The 10,333-nt window shown below is 45.8% G+C and overlaps 1 long non-coding RNA gene across 1 annotated transcript in view; it reads right to left on the minus strand.

Annotated features, from left to right (window-relative positions):
• Positions 1-2,858, minus strand: part of LOC117360746 — a 90,556-nt gene extending 87,698 nt beyond the window's left edge. The window contains exon 1 of the long non-coding RNA XR_004539508.1: positions 2,798-2,858. This is a non-coding gene — a long non-coding RNA (uncharacterized LOC117360746). The remainder of the gene's footprint in view (positions 1-2,797) is intronic.
• Between the last annotated feature and the right edge of the window lie 7,475 nt (positions 2,859-10,333).

Below are 10,333 nucleotides of genomic sequence, written 5' to 3' on the forward strand. Positions count from 1 at the left end.
AGAGGGCAGAGTCTCAGCGGCAAAAACTGGGACTTAACTGTTCATTTTTTTTTTTTCTACCGTGTTTCCCCGATGATAAGGCAGGGCCATCAAATAAGACAGCCCCCCCCTTTTTAGAAAAAAATGTAAAATAAGGCACCCCCCCGCAAATAAGCCACCCTCCGATACCTGCGCTTACCCGAATCGGGTGGTACGGTGGGTGACTCCGTGTGGTCCCTGGCACCCCCGACACGATCGGGGCAAGAGGGAGCTCAAGCCCTCTTGCCCCCCCGACTCCCCGACACGATCGGGGCAAGAGGGAGCTCAAGCCCTCTTGCCCCCCCCGACTCCCCGACACGATCGGGGCAAGAGGGAGCTCAAGCCCTCTTGCCCCCCCCGACTCCCCGACACGATCGGGGCAAGAGGGAGCTCAAGCCCTCTTGCCCCCCCGACTCCCCGACACGATCGGGGCAAGAGGGAGCTCAAGCCCTCTTGCCCCCCCGACTCCCCGACACGATCGGGGCAAAAGGGAGCTCAAGCCCTCTTGCCCCCCCGACTCCCCGACACGATCGGGGCAAAAGGGAGCCCAAGCCCTCTTGCCCCGCCGATTCCCCAACTCCCCGACAATATCGGGCCAGGAGGGAGCCCAAGTCCTCCTGGCCACGGCGACCCCCTAACCCCACCCTGCACTACATTACGGGCAGGAGGGATCCCAGGCCCTCCTGCCCTCGACGCAAACCCCCCCTCCCCCCAACGACCGCCCCCCCCAAGAACCTCCGACCGTCCCCCCAGCCGACCCGCGACCCCCCTGGCCGACCCCCACGACACCCCCAACCCCCTTCCCCGTACCTTTCTGTAGTTGGCCGGACAGACGGGAGCCAAACCCGCCTGTCCGGCAGGCAGCCATCGACGGAATGAGGCCGGATTGGCCCATCCGTCCCAAAGCTCCGCCTACTGGTGGGGCCTAAGGCGCCTGGGCCAATCAGAATAGGCCCGGGAGCCTTAGGTCCCTCCTGGGGGCAGGGCCTGAGGCACATGGTCGGGTTTGCGTCGAGGGCAGGAAGGCCTGGGATCCCTCCTGCCCGTAATGTAGTGCAGGGTGGGGTTAGGGGGTCGCCGTGGCCAGGAGGACTTGGGCTCCCTCCTGGCCCGATATTGTGTGGGGAGTTGGGGAATCGGCGGGGCAAGAGGGCTTGGGCTCCTTTTTGCCCCGATCGTGTCGGGGAGTCGGGGGGGGCAAGAGGGAACCAGGCGGAGAGAGGGCAGTTAAGCGCAGTGCCTGCGCGGAAGGATGCAGCTCGGGCGACTTCGTTGTGTGAAACGAAGTTCGTTGTACGGATCAAGACATAAAGTTCGTTGTGCGCAGCGTTCGCTGTGCGAGGCGTCCGTTATGCGAGGCACCACTGTATGTTATAGTTAGTAGTCTAGGTAGGTTACTGTGAAAAATAATGTATTTGTAAAAGTTATTTATTTATTTATTTGGATTTATAGCCTGACTGCTCAAAATGGGTTTACAAGTTTACTTACATAATAAAGTAGAACAGAGTATAATAATGTAGAGAATGGCATTTTAGGTCATGTATGATAGGACAATATATAGGGGAACATGATAGTAGTCAAAAAGCATGGCAATACTTAATAGGATATAACAGGACAATATTTCATGCAGGATAGAGTGGTGCTGTTATGAGCTTCACACTACATTATAGTGCCTAACAGTACGAAGTGTGATAAGGCAGTACATAACAGCATGGAAGTGCATTAGGTTGCATGACAGTACATGGTAGGGCAAAGAATACATACAGAAGCATGGCAAGAATATGACAATGCATGGCAGTACAATACATACCTGTGAATGATAATATATGTTAGGTGTGGTATAACATTGAATGTTTGGCAAAGTGTGGAAATATTGGCAATGACAGTACGTGACACTGCAAGATTAGTACATAACAGAGCATGATAATATGGATATTAGATATTATGGAATGTATGGCAGGGCACAGTAATATCAGTGATGGTTGATCTTGCTGCACAGACAAATGGTATTTAGATAGGAACTATTTTATCGAAGGTCAAAAGAAGAGGTGAGTTTTTATATACACCCAACTCTGGTCTTTATTTACCTTATTTTTACTATATTTCTGTAGTGTCACACATATCATTTTCTATGGAACAGAACTGACAAGTAAAAGGAAAAAATGGGCACAAACAAAAGTTTTGGAATGAGGTACAGTATATCTAGGCACAGAGTGACAGTTTCTACACGACAGCCTATGAAGCTGCTAAGAGAGAGAAACATTTTGACTAGTCTAAGTTTTAAATTAACATCTCAAACCAGTACGTAATTTGTAGTCCATTATTTAATCCACTGAAATCAGTACTGCAGATTGCATATATGCATGCACCCCGATGGGGTGTCTACAAATTCACAGCTGGCTTGAAATCTACCTGGAGCTCATAACTTCAAAACTCAGACTGCTCCACTGCTGCTCCTTGTTCTGCCCTCCCCTCACTCCCCTGCGCGTTCCCATTTCACAGGCATTATTTCAAATTAAAATAAATTTAAAATAAAAGCTATATACTAATTTGTGTTCACACAGCAAACATTAGGCTTTCGTTGTCACCTACAACAAAAGCGGGAAGTACCTACGTAGCATAATTGACTGATCGCTGTTTCCCTCTCTGCTTTCCCCCCGTTTATTCACCGTTAATAGGTATATAAGTCCAGCGTTTCTCAACAGCGATTACACCTCATCCAAGCTGCAGTTGCCCGAGTCGCAATACCATCGAAAGAAAAGAACAGTAACAAACTTACAAAATTGTGCTCAGGATTGCACTGGACAATCCAATGTGAAAACCTCACGTAACACGTGCTGTGATCCCAGGAAGAGACAGCCTCTTCCTCACAGTACGGTGCCCTCTATGTTTCAAAAACAAACGCAAAACTGCAACCTGCTTGGGAACATAGTAAAAAACCAGGATTTGCAGGATTCTCAGGATCTCCAGGATGTAGGGCAGACCACCTTATGAATGGAATGCTCATTTTTAATGACAGCAACAGGCTGACTTTCAGTGGGGAATTACTCTGTAAAGTCCCGCCCCCTATGATGCAGTCCTATTCTTCTATGGGTGGGCTTGACAGAAGACAATGATGTCAGCAAAAGGGGAGGGGACTTCCTGCAGAATGACAGAAAATCAGACAACACAGTTGGTGCAAATTGCAGAGCTAAATAGTGGAAGCTGCTGCAGGGAGTGATTGTGGGAGACTGAAAGAGGCATAAAATACAATCAATATGTTCCAGAAAGAAGAAATAAAATTAGCATACAAAGTAAAGTGAAGGGGGGGGGGGGGGCAGTGGCAGGAAACATCCACATTTTGTACTCCTACCTTATCAAAAGCACAGGATCCTGCAATTCTGACCCCAGGAAGAGCTGCATCTATCTCAGGGGTCTCAAAGTCCCTCCTTGAGGGCAGCAATCCAGTCGGGTTTTCAGGATTTCCCCAATGAATATGCATGTGCATGCACTGCTTTCAATGCATATTCATTGGGGAAATCCTGAAAACCCGACTGGATTACGGCCCTCAAGGAGGGTCTTTGAGATCCCTGATCTATCTGGTTTCAGCACTTTCAACCAAGAAACATCCTCAAGGCAGAAAACATCCATTCCATGCACTCTTTCCCTATCAAAAGCACAGGATATGTCAGAATGTTTCAGGATGTACCATGATCCTACAATTCTGACCCCAGGAAGGGCTGCATCTATCTGGATTCAGCACCTTTAAAGAGAACGAGACAAACAAAACATCTTTCAAAACTATAAATAATACATCAAGCAAAAAGTTTCGATATTAATAAACTGCACTCCAATCTAATTTCTGGTTCAGAACCACAGGCTCCTCACTGTTTAAAAGATGAATCCAAAATTGTTCAGCTTGTAATAAACGTAGAGGTCTATTATTAGCATCTTCCTCAATATGGTCAATAACACAACAGCGCAAATCACTGAAATTATGGTTGTGTTCCAAACAGTGAACCACTAGTGGAGCTTGAATTTTATTGTTGTGTAGACAGCTTTTATGTTCCGTCATGCGTCTTCTAAATGAGCGTGTAGTCTGTCCAACATAAATCTTTAAACAAGGACAGATAATTACATAAACTACAAAGGTGGTTATGCAGGACATCAAATGTTTAAGACCAAAATTTTGACCTGTGCCAGGATGTATAAAATTGTTGGTTAACTCAATGGTTTCTTCACAGGTCATACATGCTCCACACTTCGAGTGCCCAGTTAGTAGATTGGTGGTCTTAGAAGAGCTTGCTTGTGTATAACTAACATCTGAGGGACTTAAAATCTCCTTAAAATTTTTCTGACGTGTAAATGCAATCCTAAAATGTGATTCCTTAAACAAAGGATGCAGCTCCATGATCTCCCAGTGTCTCCGTAAGATTTTCGTAATTGCATTCATTCTAGGAGAATATTGTAAAATACATGTGACCACATCATCATTAGTGTCTTTAACTCTTGGAATGAATAAGAGGTCCCTGTTGAGAAACTTTGCCCTTTTGTAGGCTTTCTTAAGTATTGGACCAGGATAACATCTTGTTTTTAATCTTGCATATAGATGTTTACTTTTAGATCTGTAATCATTAAAATCAGAACACAGGCGACGATATCAGAAAAACTGAGAAGTTGGAAGGCTGCGTTTCAAAGGTTGCTGGAAAAATCAAGAAATGTATTCCTATCTGTGGTCTTTCTAAATATTGTGGTCTTGATCATCCCTTCATCCTTGGTGACTAGTACATCCAAAAAAGATATCTGACTAGGGTGACAGGTCATAATAAACTCGACCTTTGGATGTCTAGAATTCAACCATACATGAAATGACTCAAGATCCTCTGACAAATATATCATCTATGAAACGCAGCTATGTTAAAACCCAGTTGGAAAAAGGGTTGTTAATGAACCACTTGTTTTCAAACTTTTGCATAAACAAGTTTGCTATTGAAAAAATCTGTTGAAAAAATTGATTCAGAAATCTGAAATAGTTCTTCCTTATTGCAAGGGACATTAATTCAACCAAGAAGTCTGTTGGAATCCTAGGATTGGTTATGTTGTTTTGAACAAACTCCCTAGTGATGGCAGTGACTTCTGCCTGTGGAATGATTGTGTATAGGGATTTGATGTCAAACGTGACAAAAAAGGTAATCTCATTAACAGTAGTGATGTTAGAAAGTTTCGCTAAAAAGTGTGAAGAATCACGTAAATAAGAAAAACTCATGAATACCAGAGGACGTAAAAGCACATCAACAAAAGTTGACAGGGGTTCCTTACTGGACACAATCTGGCATTCAGGGGGATCAACCAAATCTTTGTGAATTTTATTCCCGTCTGGTTGGCATTCTAAACTAAAGGGAGTCCCCGCGTTGACGTCTTCTTCTCTGCCGGTCCGCCCACACGGGAAGAGAAGAGCGTGTCATAAGGGGCGGGACCGGCAGAGAAGGAGAAGACGGCGTTGTAGGGAACGCCAGTAAATGCATAGCAGCAGCTGTGGCAATCAAAAAAAGAGGAGGTCGGGTCCTGGAAAATCCTGCAAATCCTGCAATTTTACCAGGATCTCAATACAAGTCTATGAGGATCCTGCAAATCCTGGTTTTACCCAGACCCGATTCTCTGGTCCTATCATACGAGACCTGACCCATTGACAGCAAGTTAAGCCATGTTTAAGCTAACGAAAAAAAAATCCAGAAAACATTACAAGATAATTTCCCTTTTGACAAATAATAATACTGTAACCATGAAATAAGATATGATGAAAATAGACCACCACTTAGCCTCTGACGTTGTCTGCGATGGAATCAAAACTGCGTGAAATTTACGAGCGGGTTTAGTGCTGTGACGCATGCGTAATTGCCTAACTTCTTTTCGCGCCCTTTTTTGAAACCGGGCCTTAGCTCTGCTTTACGCATGCGTCACAGCACTAAACCCTTTAAATTTCGCCCTCGAGTTCAGTTCCAGTTTGGATTCCACACTACAGCCAGCAGAGGGTAAGTGTTTCGCTATGTTCCATTGGTTTTGAGTTCGTTTTAAAATTTTCCCTTTACTGATTGGCATTTGCGTTGCAATTTTCTGGACCTTTGTTGGAAACTTGTGCGGATATTTAAGTACCACGGAAATTGAGCAGCGCTGGTAACCTCGTGGAGGGGGGGGGGGGGGGGGGGAAGGAGGTGTAACCAATCAAAGCAGTTTCCCTTACTTCCTATGGGGAAACTTGCTTTGATATACGAGCAATTTGGTTTACGAGCATGCTTCTGGAACGAATTATGCTCGTAAACCAAGGTTCCACTGTATTCTGTAGTATGGTTTCATGTCAGTGGTGCACAAGAAGCCAGCGTGCCGACAATTCGACGCAAGACAGAAGCGGGCGGGGGAAAAAGTAATTTGTAAAGAGCTCAGACGGTGGGTTTGGGGTAGCAACCCCCCCCCCACACACACACACTTTATTGGTTAGTATTCGCAAAACAGAACTTTTTCTGATTTTTTTTTCGGGAAAAGTTCCGTTTTCTCTATAATGTGGGGGGTTACACAGCGCTGCCTTTGCTGGCTGTCCACTGCCGCTGTCGCTCCTTCTTTAAAGGGCGATGGGGAGGGTCAGTCGGGAAGTGCTGCAGCGTCCTTTGCCTTTCCCCCTGGCCTCACGCTCTTAACTAAATTACCGGGTCTGGGTAAAACCAGGATTTGCAGGATCCTCATAGACTTGTATTGAGATCCTGGTAAAATTGCAGGATTTTCCAGGACCCTGGTCCACCTTAACAGCAGACCTCCTCTTTTTTTGATTGCCACAGCTGCTGCTATGCATTTACTGGAGTCCCCTACAACGCCGTCTTCTCCTTCTCTGCCGGTCCCGCCCCTATGTTCTTCTCTTCCTGTGTGGGCAGACCGGCAGAGAAGAAGACGTCAGCGCGGGGACTCCCTGCAGAATGACAGCCAGAGGGGCAGTAAAAAATAGGCTATAACTTATCACACAGAGGAAAAAAAAAGAACTGCAATACTTTGGATTTAGAATTTCAGTAATCTGGTCAAACTTATTGAAACTAATTATTCAGATTTATTCAATTTTTTATACTGTTCACCCAGGGGAGCTCTGAATGGTTTACATCAGGGGTGCCCAAATGGTCGATCGCAATCGACCAGTAGATCTCAAAGGCAATGCGAATCGATCGCGTTGCCTTTGCGATCTTTTTCTCCCTGCTGCTTCTCCAAGCCAGGCCTGGTGCGTACAAGCGCCGGACTCACAAGACTTCACCTCTGCTGTCAATTATGACGTTGGAGGGAGAAGAAGTTCTGGGCCAGCCAATCGCTGCCTGGCTGGCCTGGAACATCCTCCCCAATGTTAGAATTGACGTCAGAAGTGAAATCTTGTGGGCCCGGCACTTGTACGTTTTGAGAATTTATATCTGCTGCCTATATTTTGCACTGTGGCCCCCTTTTACTAAACCGTAATAACAGTTTTTAGCGCAGGGAGCCTATGAGCATCAAGAGCAGCACAAGGCATTCAGTGTAGCTCTCTGTGCTATTGCGGTTTAGTAAAAGGGGAGGGGGTATATTTGTCTATTTTAGTATAGTTGTTACTGAGGTGACATTGCATATTTTAAAGTCATCTGCCTTGACCTCTGAAAAAAAAATCCGAATTCAAATGATAATTAACATTTTCTCTGTGTACAATGTGTTTTGTGGTGTTTTTTTTTTTATTTTATTGTTGGTAGATCATTTTGACTTGGTCATTTTAAAAGTAGCTTGCAAGCCAAAAAAGTGTGGGCACCCCTGGTTTACATGAATTTATTCAGGTACTCAAGCATTTTTTCCTGCATGTCCTGGTGGGGCTCACAATCAATCTAATGACCTGGGGCAATGGGGGGGGGGGTTAAGAGACTATCCCAGGGTCACAAGGAGCAGCCTGGGTTTGTACTCTCAACCTCGGCTTGCTTAGGTGGAGATTTAACCACAGTGCCACACGCTCCCCTAGGCAAGTTAATGTTACTGTCTTTTAAAACAGTGCAGAAGGATGTAGCTCCTCCTCCTTCCATTAATATTTCTAAACCTGCAGCAGGAGAAGATCAACACCTTCTGGATGGACTAATGTGTGAGACTGTTGAAAAGTTGGAATCTGTCTTCTACCAGAAAATGCTTGGGTTCAAAATTAACATGAATCCAAGGTGCACTATAGATTATTGTTCTATGCCCATGTTTCTTGGACATGAGTTTTTCAACTTTAACCCAGAATGTAAATTAACTTCAGACATCCTGTAAAAGAAGTGCAAAACGCTTCTGCCTGCAGTTACACCAGCTGCAACACAGTTTTGCTTTTTGTGTGGCTTTGAGGGATACCTATCTATAGGGTTATGAGACATCCAAGTTCCCCCAGAAATGCCCTCCTTTTGAGGACATCTGGAGATCCAGATGGCTTTTGAAAACCCGGCAAGCAGTGGGGGCAGGGTTAGGGTGGGATTGGCGGCGGGATTGGGACATGATGGGGCAGGATATCCAGGATCTAGCAGGATCTGTCAGGATCCTGCAATTCTGACCCCAGGAAGGGTTGCATCTATCTGATTTCAGCACCCTCAACCACCTATAAGGCAGAACACATCCATTCCATACACTTTTTCCTCATCAGAAGCACAGGATGTACCAGGATCCTGCAATTCTGACCCCAGGAAGGGCTGCATCTATCTGATTTCAGCACTCTCAACCACCTATAAGGCAGAAAACATCCATTCCATGCACTCTTTCCCCATCAGAAGCACAGGATGTACCAGGATCCTGCAATTCTGACCCCAGGAAGGGCTGCATCTATCTGATTTCAGCATCCTCAACCACCTATAAGGCAGAAAACATCCATTCCATGCACTCTTTCCCCATCAGAAGCACAGGATGTACCAGGATCCTGCAATTCTGACCCCAGGAAGGGCTGCATCTATCTGATTTCAGCATCCTCAACCACCTATAAGGTAGAAAACATCCATTCCATACACTCTTTCCCCATCAGAAGCACAGGATGTACCAGGATCCTGCAATTCTGACCCCAGGAAGGGCTGCATCTATCTGGATTCAGCACCCTTAACCACCTATAAGGCAGGAAAACATCCATTCCATGCACTCTTTCCCCATCAGAAGCACCGGATATGCCAGGAAGTGTCAGGATTTACCAGGATCCTGCAATTCTGACCCCAGGAAGGGCTGCATCTATCTGATTTCAGCATCCTCAACCACCTATAAGGTAGAAAACATCCATTCCATACACTCTTTCCCCATCAGAAGCATAGGATATGCCAGGATGTGTCGGGATGTACCAGGATCGTACAATTCTGATCCCAGGAAAGGCTGCATCTATCTGGATTCAGCACCCTTCACCACCTATAAGACAGGAAACATCCATTATACCAGTCAAGCAGGCAGCATATTCTCATATGTTGGTGACGTAATCCTTGGAGCCCTGGTACAGACAGGTTAAAAAGTGTATTGCCTCATTAAGATTTTAAAAAAGTTCACGACTGACCGCACCACACTTGCGAGAGTGCCTTCCTGCCCGACCTAGGCTTGAGTCTCCTCAGTTTTTAGTTTTCCACGGAGCTAAGTTGTATTTTTTGAATGTCATTCAATTTTGCCTTGTTGCCTTCCCGCTCTCATGTATTTTCTTTTCTCCCTTTTTTCTTTCTTTAAAAAAAAATAATAAAGCGGGGGTTATTTTTTTCCTCTTGCAGGCAGAGAGCTAGAGGAGGTGAAAGTGGTATGGGTGAGGGTAGGAGAAGCCCTGCTGCTGTGACGTGGGTGAAGTTCAAGCAGGAAAAGACTGGATGATCGAATGAGAGGGAGAAATTGTTGGATCTTTAGAGTGGAGAAGAGGATAAGTGGAAGGGAGAGGCAATGGGTTTAAAGAGTGAGTGGTGAGGTGTTAAGGGATTCAGTGACTTAGGGAGAGATTGGGAATCGTTAATACCAGTAGGAGGGGGAGTAAGGGAGTCATAACAGTGGAAGGAGGAAGAGGAACAAGGAAGAAACTGTGGGCTAGTCTAGAGAGCAGAGTGTTACATGTCCATCTCAGTCATTGAGTTTGATTTGCCTGAGGTGCTCTTCCCATCGATGTCCCATCCATTGATGGGTTATAAGAAGTGTAGCAGGTGTCAATAGCCCATATCTCTCACCGACCCACATTGTTGGTGTCTGTAGTGCCTGGGCCTGGAACATCATGTTGAGTCCTGTGCATAAGAACATAAGAAGTTGCCTCCGCTGAGGCAGACCAGAGGTCCATCTTGCCCAGCGGTCTGCTCCCGCGGCAGCCCATCAGGCCCAC

The sequence above is a fragment of the Geotrypetes seraphini genome, chromosome 1 (genome assembly GCF_902459505.1).
Source record: "Geotrypetes seraphini chromosome 1, aGeoSer1.1, whole genome shotgun sequence".
NCBI lineage: Eukaryota > Metazoa > Chordata > Amphibia > Gymnophiona > Dermophiidae > Geotrypetes > Geotrypetes seraphini.